Source organism: Amborella trichopoda, chromosome 3 (assembly GCF_054954075.1).
Source record: "Amborella trichopoda isolate Santa Cruz 75 chromosome 3, AtrichopodaSantaCruz75HAP2 v2.0, whole genome shotgun sequence".
In the NCBI taxonomy this organism is placed as follows: domain Eukaryota; kingdom Viridiplantae; phylum Streptophyta; class Magnoliopsida; order Amborellales; family Amborellaceae; genus Amborella; species Amborella trichopoda.
The window spans coordinates 9,446,665-9,463,833 of NC_142338.1; the positions used below are offsets into that span (position 1 = coordinate 9,446,665).

The window sequence follows — 17,169 nt, forward strand, 5'->3', positions numbered from 1 at the left end:
CATACACCCTTAGAACTCGTTACTCCTAGTCGTAACCCATACACCCTACTCCCTACTTTAGCTTTCCTACACCCTAGCCTACACCATAGACCCTGCACGATACACCATAGTGCCTCATGCACCTTAGCCTACCCTATATTCTTTAAGTTCCCATACATCATTCTTCAACCCAACCTACCTAACCATACACCTAAACGTTGGACCTTAGTCATGATCTACCAAGCCTAAGCTTCTCTTTCTAATGTGCAGAAAAGGGTACCGATAGATGCGCACCTAGGCTCAAGCTCATCCTAGGTCTATTTTCTCTCCTTTCTCTCTCTCTCTTATTTCTTCTCTTACTCTCCCTTCTTTCTTTCTTTCTCTCTTCTTTCTCCTTTTTCTCTCTTCCTTCTCTCTCCTCTTTCTTTCTCTCTCCCTTTTCCCTCTCTCTTCTTCTTCTCTCATTTCTTCTCTCACTCTCCCTTCTTTCTTTCTCTATCTTATTTCTTCTTTTCTCTCTTATTTCTCTCATCTTTCTTTTTCTCTCTTCCTTTTCCCTCTCTTTCTTCTTCTCTCTTTCCTTCTCTCCCTTCGTTCTTTCTCTCTTTTCTTTCTTCTTTTCTCTCTTCCTTCTCTCCGCGTTCTTTTGCTCTCTTCCTTTTCTTTCTATTTCATTCTCTCTCTTTTCTCTCTCTCTCTCTCTCTCTCTCTCTCTCCTATTCAGACTCAGGTTGGGTTTGAGCCCCCTTCCCCCTCTTTCTTTCTCTTTCTCCACACTTACTCCCTCTCTCTTGTCTAAAACCACGGACCAGCACTAGGGCGGGCCTAGCTTCTCTCCTCTTCTTTGCTTCTGTCTCACTCTTTTTCTCTATCTCTCAACAAGTGAAGGACCCACGCCTTAGGCGGGTCCGTTCAACTAACTCGCCTTACACATCTTTGTCCGCCCTCACACCTCTTGAACATCTCCACCCACTACCTCACTCGCCTAGCCCTTCCGTCCACCCCCACTCACTTAACCTTCCATCCGCCCTCACTCATCTAATCACCCATCCGTGCCTTGCACGTTTCTCTCACTCACTTCACCCATTCGCCCCACTCGTCTTGAGCACCTCCCATTCGCACCCTACACGCTTCACACATCTCCATCTGTACCTAGCCGTCTTGCATCTCCCATCCACGCCTTCATCCATCCTGACCCAATCCACCCCTCTTCAGTCACCTAACTCTATCCGCCCCTCTTTGTTCAAACCCAATCGGCCCCTAACACGCGCTAACCTCCATCCGCCCCTATCACTCTTTGACCTCTACACGCCCCTAGCACACCCTAACTCTACACACCCCTATTACTCTCATCCTTGTCCGCCCTAACATCGTACACATCCTTGTCTGCCCTGATATCCTCGTGCCTCCATCCGCCCCTACATCCTCACTAAACTCCATCCGCCCTTCTATTCTCACTACCTCTAACTGCCCCTTATATTTTCACTACCCTAAATTATACTTCAGCCCCTCATGCACTTTATTTATTTTTATTTTATAACTCTTCTATCTCTCTCTCTCTTTGTTGGTTGCTTCTTTCATTTCCTAAGCACTCGACTCGGGGTCATCCTGAGATAGTGTCTTAGAGTCCTAACACTAGGTTTGCTACTCCAACCACCTTCTCGTATAACTAATTCGAGTAATAAGAGATACTGATTCTCTTAGACTCATTCACTTGGGTGGCGGTCATCCTAAGTTAGCTTTATTTAAAGTTCTAACCATTTCACTGCTGTAACCACCAGGTCACATAGTGCTTGGGTTGTAAGGGGCTTCCTTCTCTTTCACTTTCTTCTCTCATTTGACAACTTTTAGGGGGCTCTTTGGTTTAGTGACATAGTTATAGGCTCATTCCTGTAACTCCACTTTCTAAATCCTCCAGTTACCAAGGCTTCAAGCCTGATGCTTTTCATGTCTCCAGTAATGCCTCTTTGGGAGGTTACGCTTGGACGCTGTCCGATTTTCTTTGGGTCGTCTTTTCACCTTTTTCTTTCCTAAATCAAATTCTCATTCACCCATTCTTATTCTCTCATTCTTTAATCACTCTAACCCCAAAAACTAGAGTCACTCACCTAAAAAAAAAGTACATAAGAGAGGACTACACTCTATTTGGATTTCATTAGCAGTCTTCAAGTAAGATTTAGGGTGAAGTGTTGAGTTTCGAGAGGGGGCTGTTGGACAACCAAGGGCTTTCGTTTATTGATCTCAGAGGGAAATAGCCCGAGCTCATCCCATGAATTCAAACCACGGTGAGGTAGGCGCTCGAGTCCATCTCCTTCATCGCATTAAAATCCTCTCATAGTTGGACATACCTATCCGCACACGACACACGAGCCGCACACACGCTCATGTAGGTTAGGCAGTTGTTCGAGAGGGGGTCTATCGGACCCGGGTCCCTGAGGGAGCCCGAGCAAGGGGGATCTAGGCTTCTCGATCCTTTAGGGGTATATCGAGTGAGACAAAAAATGAGTGGATGAGGTTAGGAAAATGTGGGTGTTTGGATATTTTAACTTTGGGATCAGATAGGATTTCTTGGGTCCAAGGGGCTAGGTTTGCTTCAGGTGTAATAGGGTTTGGGTCTGGTGCAACAGAGTCTAGGAGTAAAGTTCTGTTGTTTGTCCTCAAAAGTCGGGGGATCGACCCCCTATTTATAGACAAGTGTCCCTCTTAATCATAGTTGAAGTATGGGGTCAAATCTGGGTCAAATCATTAGTTGTGGTAAAAGTGTCAACGACAATGCTAGTCTAGCTTGTTATTATTACAAGTTGAGTAATACGCTGGTGTCTACACGGTTAAATGGTTGAGACCCCCACATCAATTCAATTATTCTATTGATAAAAAGGAAAACGTCCTGGAATTCAGATCGGCATAGCTGATGCATGCCCAAAATTTCTAATAGAACTTCATATGACACTTACTTTCTTGTTATATACGGATTATATATGATTGTGGAGCTCAAAATTATTAAAATTATGACGACTTAGTTGTTACACACATCAGACACTTACATACCCACCAATATTCCCACCAATATGTTATGTGTGCATGTTGATGATGCAAAGGCTCTTGCATCGCAACTCAAAAAGGAGTCGCTTGCAAAACTGCAACGGGAACGCAGAGAAAAAAAAAAATGTAACCTTCGACCAATGAGATCATGGAGCTATAACCATGATTGAATTTACCTTGAAGAACTGGACGAGTAGGAGCAGGAGTAAGGATGAATCCTATCTTGAGGTTGTTGTTGTCAGGACAAGGATTGGCTGCCTACTTAACATAATCCACCTTTTTTACTTGAGCTTCGAATGAATTTAAAGAAAGTTTAAGATTTCCACCCTTCTTAGGCCATTCTCACAATACAAGGTTACATTCTATAACTTAAATCAAAATCCCAATTTTCTTAAGCGAATGATCCAAACACGAAAATATTTTGAATCGTTTTGCTTGGACAAAATAGAATTTTCATTAGATGGACTTGTCAAATAGACAAAATGATTTAAATATAAAAAGCAATAATCATTTGTTCCCAATAATCAGAGCATGTGGCAAGAAGAGAATCATCTTCCAATCAATAAAAACCAGAATTAAAAATGAAGCTTTGCTACTTACTACAAACCACGTCATAGAAAAAACCTAGCAGTAAGTTACGAAATAAACTTATAGAAGATGAGAGGGAAAAATCCTAAGTCATGAAGTAAAAAAAAAACCCTAAAATCTGTAGACGTGAAAAGCAATCCACGAAACAAAAAAGAAGAAACAAACATAAAAGAAAAAAGACAACCAACCACAACGTAAAGATATATGTGGTTCGATATCGTACCTACGTCCACAGGGAAATGATAACTTCTTTACTGGCAATGAAGAATAGGGTTACAAAGGCTCTCTTCCTTACACCTCTCTCTATTTTCGTATTACAAAGAAATCTCATTGTTTTCCTTAACCCTAAAAGGACCCCATCGCAACAATATATATATATAAGCCCAGGCAGATGGTACAAATTACCAAAATACCTCATTAACGGCCTTCCGGAGTCGTCTATTTGACTCCACCTTGGCAGATCTATTTCGTCAGAATACAAGACATCAATCCTCAACAAATCTATATCGAAGGCTTAGATAGAGAATAATATGGGAACAACAGAGAGAGAAAGAAAAAGAAAAACAAATATTTTGTTTTGACTTTCTAATTTCATTCAGTAAGGTTATTTTAGAAACAAATGTTGTTGTAATCAGCCCTTAGGGTTCAATGAGGAAAAAAAACTTTAAGGTAATGAGTGTGAAACATGGGGTACTATGGAGACAACATTGTATCTAGGGGGAGGATTTTGTAATTTTTCTAAAAATAAAATTGCAATACTTAGATATGTTTTCAGCTCATCAGAAACATTTTATTTTTTATGTGATTTAGACCATCCGTTTTGTTAGACCTACCGTGGATAACCTACCCTTTTGAAATCTGATTCATTTGACAAGCATTCCCATCCTGGTTAAAATTGGCCATTTTTTAGATATGTTGGTTTTCAAAATTCAAGTTTAAACAAAACATAATTTTCCAAAATCCCAACAATTTGAGATAAATAAACCAAACACAATAGTTTCCATCAAATTTGGGCCTCATAGATTTGAGAGTTGGAAAATTTCAATTTTAGTTCCAACTTTCAGTTGCCAAACACCCCTTAATTCAAAGGGTATTAGAGTTTTTTGATGGGTAATGTGCGAGCGAATGTTCGTACCTCATATAAGCATGAACTATATATTAAAAAAAAAAAAAAAAGCGCATCCACACACACTTTCTCTCACACAAAGTTATTTTCTTTCAATATTTTAGGAAGTCAGTTACCCCACGGTATCCAAACACCTCCCCTTCATAGGTCATTCTCTTTATAGGTCCGTTGACCCTACGTCCTCTCTAGAGAGAGGGTCTATTTTTATTCTTGCGACACATGCACCTTACATAGTGTGTTCACACCTGAAAGGAAGTTAGTTACCCTACATGGTACCTTGAGCACATTCTCTTTAGAAGTCGCATACCTCACATCCTCTCTAGATATAAGGCCCTCTTTTATTCTTGGCATATACGTCCATCACTTTAACTGCCATTTAAAAAGAAAGTATAGAATATGTGATGGGTGCAGTTAGCATAGGGCATAGGCCGTACGTCAAAGCCTCGCTAAATAATGTAGTTACGGTGCGGGACTTATGATAAGTTGAAATCTACTCCTAACTCTGATGCTCAAATTTTAAGCATAAAAAATGATGCACGTTAAGAGGATATGTAAACACTTAAAAAAAAAAAATCTAGACAATGTGGTATAGTGTACACTATTTTTAAGGCATGAAATCTATTTTTCTTGACCTCATAAACTTGAAATTGAGATGATCAATATGAGGCCTTCCCAACCTCACAAATCATTTTCTAGAAGGATTTTTTAGGTGTAATTTATTTTATTTTATTTATTTATTTATTTATTTTAATCATAGTTAAGATTCCCTAAAGGGCATTTGTGAATGATGTGTAAATTTATTTATTTATTTTAATCATAGTTAAGATTCCCTAAAGGGTATTTGCGAATGATGCAATTTCTATTAGTCCTAGCTTTTTGGAAAAAAAGAAGTAAAGCATCACCTTCAAACTTTATCTGAAAAACGTTGGAGGCATGAAAAATCTCTACAATGGCTTTAAAATCAATTTTCACAACTAGTTATGAAATTCGTAGCTCAACAAATAGTATATTTATTGCGATCATGTGAACACTTGAAAATGAATAGTATAAATGATTTGTTACAATATGCATTATATGTAAGGCTCGAAATCTTTATTTATTTATTAATTTATTTTTTACAACAATAATAATTAAGGTCAAGATGATCGATTAGAAGGTTTTCCATCATCTAAACTGCAATTTCCGATGATTTCTAAGGTGAGGCTTACTTATTTTGATAGGCTACAATGCTTTCAAAACATATTCCCTTTGTGAATAAGCATATATTTTGATGCACATAATTTTCAAGATGCGAGCTTTCCCTTGGGAATGGTCATGAGTGTTACATAAAGTATATATTACGGATGTACTTGTCGTGAGAAAAATATTGTAAAACTATACATACAGAAAATATTCAAGAGATTCAATTACAAAATAAGATCACATTTGTCCTAAATTACAAGCGTCGTCCCCCTTCCGGTGTTCCTCTTTTTTCAAATTGCCTCCTCTCCGGTAAACAAACATTGGACATGCGAGGTTTTTACGTTTCGAACGAAAAGCAGCGATAAAGTGTTCAGATTACCACGTTTTTAAGTTTTAAGTTTAGCATTCAGGCCCCCCTTTCTCTGTGTTATTGACATGGAGTCTAGGAAACATTGGACCCAGGGTTTTATCGCAACCTCCATTACCGCCGATCGTCGACTCATCTTTCCCACCTTTCATGGCCACTCCTAAACAAAAAACCCACCAAGAAAACCCCCTCTCCATGAAAACCCAATCGGAGAATTCCCAAGAGTGGAGAGAAACAGTGGAGGCGAGTAAGAGAGATGGTCCGAATGGCTGAGTAACCAATGAAAGAAAGAAAGAAAGAAAGTAGAGAGAGAAAGAGAGAGTAAGTAAAGAAAACGGGTCTTTTTCTTAAGTGAAACACGAAGAATTTTACACAAGCCAGAGAAAGTAACCAAAGAAAGAAGTAGAGAGTATAGAGAGAGGGAGAGAGCATGACTATTAACCAAAAACCAGAGAAACTAGTACAAAAAAAATAAAGATTACTTGATTAGGCCTGAAAATCAAGAAAGACAAGCTTCTTTAGCGAGATGTAGCAGGGTGCAAAGCTTTGTTAATGATGGATTTCAGCAACGCCTCTTTAATGGTATGGTGGATTTTGAAGAGATGTAGAAGAATAACAAGGTTTTTCAATGGTGGATTTTAGGAGAGAAGGAGCAGGGCAACATGCTTCATCATAGTTAAATTTTTGAAAAATAAATAGCTTCATCAATGGTAGATTTAGAGAGATAAAAAGGATAACAAGCTTCGTCAATGGTGGATTCGAGTAGAGTTATAGCAGACAGAGAGAGAAGAGTAAGCTGAGGTCTTCTGCGACTCGAGTCCAATGAGGTTTTGTCATTTCCCTGTATTATCTCAAGATTTTAGTAGGGCATTTAGCGGACATCGAAAAACAAGATGGAGAACCTAGTTTTTTCAAAGCTTATCAGATCTACCGCAGACTAAGCAGGCTAAGCGGAAAAATGGATGAAGCTCTTAATTTCTCAAATTTCAGCAGAAATCCACCAAATTCTGGATATAAAAAATTTATGAAACTCTTAACATCTCAAAACCTCCGCAAGAATGAAGAAAAACAAGGAGATAACAGATTTCAAAGAGGGGAAAGAGCACGAAATCCTCTGTAGTTCCACAAACGCTAGACTGAAATGCCCTACATTTTGTTGCAGGAATTTATTAGATGGAGAAAGAAAGAGATGAACCTTGGATCTATGGACCGGTAGTTGCCTCCTTGCCGTCTTCCATTGGTTCAAACACATGGCTTTGATTTCTTGGGGGCGAAGAGAGCTGTTAGGTAATTTGAACTCATTTGAAATGTAAAACCCCCACCTATCCCATGTTAAGTTTATCGTAAATGGGTAACTTGGAAGAAAAAAAAAAATAATAAGAAGAAAGATGGTGCTGTCTGTAATTTGAGACAAACATGATCTCATTTTATAATTGACCCTTAATATGGTCCATACGTAAATTTTTCAAAAATATTTTGTGAAAATGTAAGTGCTATATCTTGTATATATGGTAGGTTTGAATGTACTGTATGTGTCAATTGTATCTTCCTGTTCTGTCATGTCTGGAGGTATATATATACGAAAGTTGTATATTCAATGAGGTGGACACCATGGCATGATGGCTAGCAATGGTTTGAAATGTTATTTTGAGAAATCACCCCCAATACCTAGTAAAAAATTTCAAACATATTAGACATATTCCCATCAGATTGAGTTGTGTTAATTAATAATAGGTAAGAACATGGCACCACCATTTTAGCGCAATCTAAATTAGGAGTCTCCAGTGTCTCAGCACCTTGAAGTGTTTTCCTCTTCTTCCAATTGGAGAAAATTTGTTATTGGACTTCGAAAAACAAGTCTTTCATTCACTCAAGCACACATTTGGTACCGTTGCTATAAATACTTGCCCTCTTGTAAGTTTTTTTTAACTACCCCTCTGAGACAGAGAGATCGAGAGAGAGAGAGAGATGGAAAATAAGGTAATGGCTGTGTTATTGGTGAGCTTAATAGTTATGGTCATGGCAGGAGAAGGAAGTGCATTCTGCATTCATAGATGTTACAATGAGTGCACGGTGCAGATGGTATATTCCATTGTTGGCTGCATTGGTGATTGAGCTGACTTCTGCCCTGCCGGTGGTAGTCTCGACCGCGGGCCAGATGTGCCCTTCAACGGTTTAAAAGGTAGATAACATTTGCTTTCATGCATCTTCTCCTCTGTCACCTCTCTCTTCTCTCTCTCTCTCAATCAAGATAAAAATCACAATATTTGCTTCAATTCTCTTATTCATAATCTTATGGCAGTTGTATGAATGCAGATGATCATGTTCGCTAAAGCATCTTGTGACAGAGCCAGAGTACCAAACTTGGCTTTTGATGGGGGAGAGATTTGGGAGAGTGAAAATTTTGACTTTTGAGCATGTTGGGCCGATTTTTTTTTATTCTTTGGTTAGCAAATTGTGGCGTTCACTCCCTCCAGCTAGACAATATTTGTAGTATTTTTAGTACGTGCAAATTTTAGAGATGGAACCTACTCAACTTAGTGACCGTAAAAGAAAACGAAATTAACTATGCTCCACTGATTTATCAGAGAAAAATCACCTTAGATTTGAATTGAGACCATTCAATTTTTTAATACTCAGATCCTGGCATTTGAGAATTCAAAATCCAGGATTCTAAATGCCGTTCTGGTAGTTCAAAATGTCTAATGCTTTAGGGAGAAAATGTTCATTATGCTCTAATCGGAAAACAAATTAATTTTGCTCACATAAAAAGAAACCTTTTTTTTTCTTTTTTTTTCGGGGTAATTCAGTGGGGAATACATACCCCTACATGGTTTTTCAAGTAGATTATGAGTTCGTTTGTTTAAAGTGTAAGTGGGTTGATGTTGGTGGGAATGAAAACCATGATCATCCTACTCTCCATCAAATAGGGGTTTCGGGTGTAGTGTCAGAGTGGATAATGTTTGAAACATTTAAAGGGTTGGTAGATTCTACAGTCTCATAAGTACCATTTCTTTTTGCGAAATGTCATTAAAGGGGATGAAACACTGAAAAAATCATTAAAGGTGTCAAATTACCCTATTAACCTTTGATATATATATATATATATATATATATATATATATATATATATATATATATATGGAAAAAGTTTATATAAAATTGTAACATTAAAATGTAGAATTACATATGTACTTCAAAAATCCATCGGAAAAGATTTTTTTAATGTTGAAAAACACTCTATATGATCATCTCGACAACACGATGTATGAATATGAGAAGAAAAAGATTTTGAGTTCCAAAAACAGTGCATCTTGCAACACATTATCTAGACCGTCCATTTTTAAGATTTTTCATATGTTTATAGGTATAATTGATTTTAACCATTTTTGGAGTTTAAAATTTAATACTTAGATATGAAAATAGATTTTGAGATAATCTTAAGAATGTTCTACACCAAAATTACATGTTATAATAAAATTTAGAGGTGCGCCTTAATTGGATTGTTTAAGGTTGCAACCTTACAAAAACCACACCATATATATATATATATATATATATATATATATATATATATATATATATATATGAAAGATAATTATATGGAAGATAATTATATGGAGCCGAGGCTGTAAACAATCAAATTAGAGCCCACCTCAAAAAGTAGTGGTCTAGCCAACAAAATATTTAAGCCAATTCGAATATCGCACTGAATCTCGAACTACATAAATCTAAAGTATTATTGAATCTATCTCTTGCTCTATAAGGAGGCAATGAGTTTAAAGAAAACAAAATTGTTAGGTTACTTTTTGCTTAATATTTTGAGATATATGACTATTTGATTATTTTTTGGGAAATATATTGATTGCATTTTTTCGTACACTTTAAAGAGGGAAGTCATTAGGAATAACTCCCTTTATTCTGGATTGAATAGTTGAATTACTCTCATTCTTTCACACTATAAGGACGAACTCTCTTGCTTAGGATATGGTGGATTTTTTTCATAAATGGAGATTCTTAATTTGATCCCACTATTAATATTCTTATCTGTAAACCAAACATCAATAATATTAAGTTGATAAAGAATAAAAAGTTATAGGAAAGAAGTTTTTTTGAAACTTTATTTTTGGAAAAAGATAAAATACGGATTTATATATGTTCCATTAAAAAAACATACTTTTTTGAAGATCTTTTGAAACATTGAAGTTCTTAATGAATTTATGAAAGAATTGTGTTTTAAACGGAGATTTGCTAACTATGTTCCAAACTCCAGACCAGGATCAACATAAAAACTGAGCGACCGCCTCCCTTATACAAGGGAAACATAAAAGGTGTGTATAACCAGAGAGAGATCATTTCCAAATCCTCTTATTCCCCTACTTTCGGGGTTGTGATGGCCATTTGAAGATCTTAAAACCGTCAACCTCCAACCCTACGTATTCCTAAACAAACGGAACTGTTACCTGTTATTTTCCAATTTTAGTTACAGTCAAAAGTTTTGATCTTACAATTGGGCCTCTTTTCCCTGCAAATACTTCCCTCTCCAACAAAATTTGGAGTACCATCCCCTTTGTTTGTAAAGGAGATAATCAGAGAGAGAGATGGCGAATAAGGTGATGGTTGTTTTACTCGTGAGCTTAATGATCATGGCCATGGTTGGAGAAGGAAGTGCTGAATACTGCTTCACGAGATGCTACAACTATTGCCGGAAACATGGAGGTTTAATTATCGACTGCATTGTCAATTGTCCTGGTGTCTGCGACCCCAACAAGCATCGATTTCCACCTACTAACTGGCCACGGCCTGGATCAACATGATCGTAAAATCATTCCAACTCGATGCTTTTCTCTCTACAACAAATAATAATTTTCCAATAATCCTCATGAAATTTCTCTATTGGCAAGTGTGGCATATGTGAAAATACTTTTATGAAAGTATTTTGAAAGAATTCTTTATGTGATTAGGTAAGGGAGTTTTTTGTACCAATTGACAACTATTTGAGGTAAAAAAGATGTTTTTGGGATTAATTGGTATGAAAATACTCCTGCACCTAATCACATAGGGGAGTTTTTAATGTGAAAATATTTTCACCAAAGTATTTTCACAAATGCCTAACACATTAAAAAATGAGTTTCTCATACTCTTTTTCAGACAGTAAACTCATTGTTCTTGATTCAAGACATGTTTATTTAGCACAAATGAATTTTCTAAGAGAGTTCTTTCCCCTTAGTTGCTGCCAGTTTCTTATATTTATTTTGTGGGCACTCCATTTGGGAAAGCATTTTTCCGGCCTTTAACCAATTTCATGAGAAACTGCTATTCAGGTGGTGAGAGCGATACTTTCAGTAGGCTCATGTGAAAGCTCTCTCGATGAAAAACTTTTATAAGGTTTTGGAAAGCGCTTTTACTTGATAAAATGTACCTCTAATCCTTCTGCCCTTGTTCTACCATCAAGTTCTCTCCTGTCTTGTTCTCACTATCACTGTCTGTCTAGGAAATTGGTTTCTCTCAAAAACCTTACTATGCCATTTTCTTCTGGATGCAGCACCAGGTACGATTCCTCGATTTTGTGTAGGGCATTGCTAAGCCCAATAGGATCGAAGTTAACATGGATTGAACTTTGCTTCGCTCCATTTCTTACTCTTCTCAACTCATTTTCCCATTTATTGTACCTCCATGGAAATCAAAATATTGGTGGAAATGATTTAATCTCCCCATTGAATAAAGTCTCATTTTTACATATTCTCACCATTTCTTACATATAATACATTTACCGCAATTGCTAATACCGGGCCATGTTATTAAAAAAGGCGTTTATATTATAAGATCTTTATTTTTAATACAAGAAAGTCATAATCACTTTTAGCTATTGGATATGAAATCTATAAGATTAAAGTATATCACAACATTTGAGAAAGAGTAATATATACATCTATAAGATTAAAGTACAAGATTGTGACATTATTGTATAAAAAGTAAATAATCTCACTGTATACACTTCCTAATATGTATGTAAATATACACGGATCACCTATAGGGCACGCTATATAGGAGACAAATATAGGATGCTGAAACACATTATAAGTCATTCTAGATTAATTTTTGCAATTCTGTGGCTCAAGAAATAGTTCATGATATGCAGAGAACTAACATGACGGGAAATATATCAAAATACCTATTGGAGATGATTTATTTAACATTCAACCCAATTGTCACTATTCCAACTCAAGATCATGTGTTTTTTATGGCTATTTTGAAATGAAAACAAAAAGTATGGGTAAGATGTTAAATTATTCCTGTCTTGTGGATAACTTGATAAATTTCCCTAAAATGTATGCATGATAAATAATGCAGAAGCAAACTTTAAATAGTCTATTTTTGAGGTTCAAAGTCCGTTCCTTTTATTTTTCAGATTGGCGAGATTATCAACCAGTAATTTTTAAAGATTAACGACCTGTAAAATTTCAGGTAAAAAAACTTGTCCAACTTTTGATTGTACCGGTCCATTGTCACTGGAAAAGTATACCATATATGAGATGACCACATAATTGTTATGGTTCACATGACTTCATGAAGTAGCCCTGATGGTCATGACCAATTTATAGAGAGATAGCGCTGTAAGGATTGGGATTGGCAATTCAGACCATCACACGTACAACAGAGGTGCAAAAAACAAGAGTGATTTATGTACGCCATAAAATGTTAGGTAAAATACGGAATACTGCACTTATACGTGGAAATTATATGGGAGGCTTGTTATCCCACTTTTTTTATTTTTCTAAACTTTTGATATTTTAAAGATTTTTTTTTAGTTTTTTTGTCAGTAAGGCAGTGCCTTAAAGCTTGAGGCACCGCCCTATAAAAAATAAATAAATAAATAAAAATAATAAAAATTAGAGTTGATTGAAAGGCAATTTTGAAAAAAATAAAAAAAAGTGGGTTGATCGACCTTCTTTGTATAAATAGAGCGTTTTTTATTTTATCTAAAATTTTAGGGTCCGTATGTAAATCACTAAAAGAAAGTATAGTATTTTAATGAGGTTTGTATGACGCGCCATCCTTATATTGTAAAAATAAAATACGTCTCTAAAATTTACTTCAAGATGTAGTTCAATAGTCAGAAACCTTGTGATGACTAGACAATTTATTTTTCTTCCTAGTTATATTTCAAAAATGGTATAGAGCATATCTACAAACAATTAAAGCACGAAAATCGAGAGCTCGGATTACTTGTTACAAAATGCATCATTTTTAAGATTTGAAGTTCTTTTTTTTCTTTTCATATCCACAGGTCTCGAGGTCGACATGATCAATTGAAGAGTTCTTTTCCATCTCAACACCCGCTTCTGGAGGATTTTTTAGGTGCACCTTACTTAAATAGTATAGGCACCTTACTTAAATAGTATAGGCTTTACAACCGTATGTAAACGTTTACCTTACATAGTTAACGCGTGATAAGAAAATGATCACACGTTCATGATATCAGTCCTCAATTTGTGGTTACTATATTTTTTGGTGACTAAGCGAAAACATTAACTCAAGGCTGGCAATGGGCCGGGCAGCTCGGACCGGGCTCGCCTGCCTGTCCCAGCCTTAAAAGGTAGGGCATAGGCCCAAGGGTTGGTCTACGGCCAGTGCTAGCCCGGTTTGGCCTAGGTCGACCCTCTTTTTTTATTGCTTTTTTCTTTAATATTTTTTCATTTGTTTTGGGCTAGGCCTGGGCGTCAAGGCTGGCCCAACCCATTGCCACCCTTAAATTTACTTATGTTCTTTATGTGAAAATAGAAAAGTAACATAAATAACAATTATTTTTCAAAATATCAAAGAATTTGAGGTTGATTTTAAAAATATCCCAAAATCTTTGATCTCTTCAAGTATTTGACTAGATCCAAAATTTTTTTATAGAGATTTGATGAAATACTCATTAATGAATCAAATGAAATAAATTTGGGGTGATTTGGTTGACAATCATATTGATAGTTTGGCAAATTTGGATCGTCGATTTTCTTCTTTTTGTTTTTATTAGAAAAGCACAAAAAATGCGAAAACCAAACACCGAAGGCTTGAATACCGATGATTTTTTATGGATTTGTGCATTTATCCATCAATTAGAGAGCTTTATATTGGGCAAACCTCAATTATTGAAGTGAAGACGCTAAATTTTTATAGCTATAAATCTATAGAAGCTTAAAGTAACCCTGCAAAAGGCTTACCATGCTGAGTCGGGCTAATCCGGCGGGACTGAATGCGGTCTGCCGGTTCAACTCGACTGGTTCTTACTTTCGAGTGAAACTGGTGGTTTTTAAAAAAACATTTTAGTAAAATAACAAAAGTGATTTTTTTTGGGAAATCCAATAAGAAAGATAGGTCCTACTGTTTGTTTCAAATAGTATAGGAGTTAGTTTTTTTTTGAAGGTATTAGCAGATTGGTGTCGCTTGGAGTAAGTGATTTCTCACACTCACCAATTGGTTACATGGGAGATAAGAAAAAAAGAGGGCCTTCCTGGTCCTCTTAGAAAGTGTGTAATAGGTAATGTAGTAACTGAAACTGTTATGCCATAACATACAAAATAGACCCTTTGTGTATATAGTTGACAACTAAAAAATTGGTTTGGCACCAAATTTTTTGAAAAACTATAACATTCCATAGTTTGGCAATGGGGAATTATACTACAAAGGAAGTTCATACTTATCAAAAATGAGAAAGGAAGTGCATACTTATCAAAAATGAGAAATGTGGAGTTCCGTACTCCCCATTTCCCGTTTTGGATTGTTTGGTCATTTTAAAAATTTGATACAACTTCAAATGGTCTTATTTCTTATGAATGAGGATTGAGATGAAATAACTTGGAGGGTATATACACACCTCAATGAGAAAGATATGTAAAATATATAAAAAATTAATTCAAATAAAATAAAACAACCAAAATACCGTTCAAAGTTTTAGGGGCAGTTTTTTGAACATTTTTATTGGTCGGTAATATTTTGATGTATAGATGCCCAAAATTCTAGCTGGATCAAATATATATAAAAAAATTAAATTCTCAGATATGCTTTAGAGTGTCCAATAAAGTTCCGATAGTTGAGATTGATATTGTAGGGTGGAATTTCAGGAGTATTTCAACCCTTCTCTAAATATATTTTCTATATTTGGCAAGTGCCAGAGCTGAGAAGTATAGGCACCCCAATTTTTAGCTTGGTTTGAAGTATAGAAAAACCAAAATTGAAATACTTAGACATGCTCATAATGGTCTATGAAAGCGTTTTGATCATTATATTCTTTTTAAATTATTATTCCATAAATTTTATAGCTATGTGAGGATGAGAAGTAAATGAAATTAGAAAAACTTTTAAAAGTCCCTCATACAATGTATTTAAAAGTGAGAGAGAAAAACCCAAGATCACTAGATAAGGCCCCAAAATTTATTCATGTTAAGGTTCTTGATGGCTCAAATATCTAATCCAAAAAAAGGGAAGAAAATGAAGAGAGAAATATATCCGTAATAATTCCTAACCCTCTATTGGTGAAGAAGAAACAAACTCCTCTATTGATCGAAGAAAGGCAAGAGAGTGCAGATATAAGAGAGTATGGGAGAGAGAGCATCAATCCAAGAGAAGGAGGTGAAGAAGGTATTGAGATGCTCTTCCTGTTGGCTTTATGTGGCTGTTAAAGGCCTTATGAGAGCTTGTATAAACATTTTATATAGTAAAACATAAACTTAGTGGAAGTGTAGACCACTTGTGGACCATACTAAATAAATGCGATTTGCCAATACTTGGAATATGTTTGACGTGTTAGGCCGGTTGAGTTTGGAAAATCCCAAGATACTTAAGCATAGGGATTTATCGAGAATTATTTAGTGGGTAGCCCTTGATGAGGTGGGAACATGCCTAGATGAGAGTTGAGAAACCGTTTGGCTCTTGCGTGTGATGAATAACTTTTAGAGATAGAGCTTACACAACATGTACATCGATAGTCGTTTTGATATTCACTAATGATGATGAAGCGTGTACATGTGCGAGAGGTTACCCCAATACACCATAGAGTCATCGTAGGACCATCATTTTTTTGTTTCTAGGCGAGAACTTAAAATCCATAAACTAGAATTGCATCCCCTAGTCTATTGGCTGACTTTGGTGGTCCAATCAAAAGCTTCTGCAGTGAACTGTGGGTCATGTGAACTGCTAGGTCAGTTTGAGAAAGCTAAGTAAATCATGATATGCAGTTGAAGGTGGAGTGCTCCCGTATATTGATAAATTCCTAGATCTAATTGATTTGATTCCCATTGAAATTAATTAGTTTTAAATAATTTTATGATTTATGATTTTGTAGAATGTTGATGTGAATTTTTGAGAATTTTATGATATTTTATTATGTCATTTGGATTTATAAATTAAGAGAAATTAATTTTCTAAAGTTTTAAATAAAATATAAGATTTAAAATTCTAAATACAAAATAAAATATTTTCTAAAATTGAACATGTGGGATTGGGTGAGCCCATGTATGGCCACCAAAGGCTGGCACGCCCCCACCCATGGGTCTGAGTTGTTCTCTAGTGATAGTTATCCACTTGTTTGTTGGCTTATATTTTGAGTATAACCCACTTAGTTGAAAATAGAAAATAAGATATATATTTTCTTTTTTTAAAGATTTGATGGGAATAGATCTAGAAAATGGAGGATAAGCTCTAGCTCATCTCTTTGAAATCTCTTTGAATCTTGATGGTGGATCAAAGAGATAGATGACTCAAATCTCTCACGCCACAAGTCTCGTTAAATTGACGGTCAAGATTTAACTCTACAAATTGAGTCAAACCCCTCTACACCGATTTTCTCTTTATCTCTAAGGATTTATCTCTCTCAACGATCTTTCAATAGGCATGC

At 35.9% G+C, this 17,169-nt stretch overlaps 1 long non-coding RNA gene across 5 annotated transcripts; it reads left to right on the plus strand.

Annotated features, from left to right (window-relative positions):
- The first annotated feature begins 10,780 nt into the window (after positions 1-10,780).
- On the plus strand, positions 10,781-13,764 carry LOC105421775 (uncharacterized). Of its 5 annotated transcripts, none has more exons than XR_016052983.1 (4): positions 10,781-11,103; positions 11,830-12,752; positions 12,861-12,990; positions 13,576-13,764. It is a non-coding gene; the product is annotated as an uncharacterized LOC105421775 (long non-coding RNA). The 5 variants fall into 5 exon arrangements; XR_016052984.1 differs by having other exon boundaries at positions 12,864-12,990; XR_016052985.1 differs by having other exon boundaries at positions 12,890-12,990.
- The last annotated feature ends 3,405 nt before the right edge of the window (positions 13,765-17,169 follow it).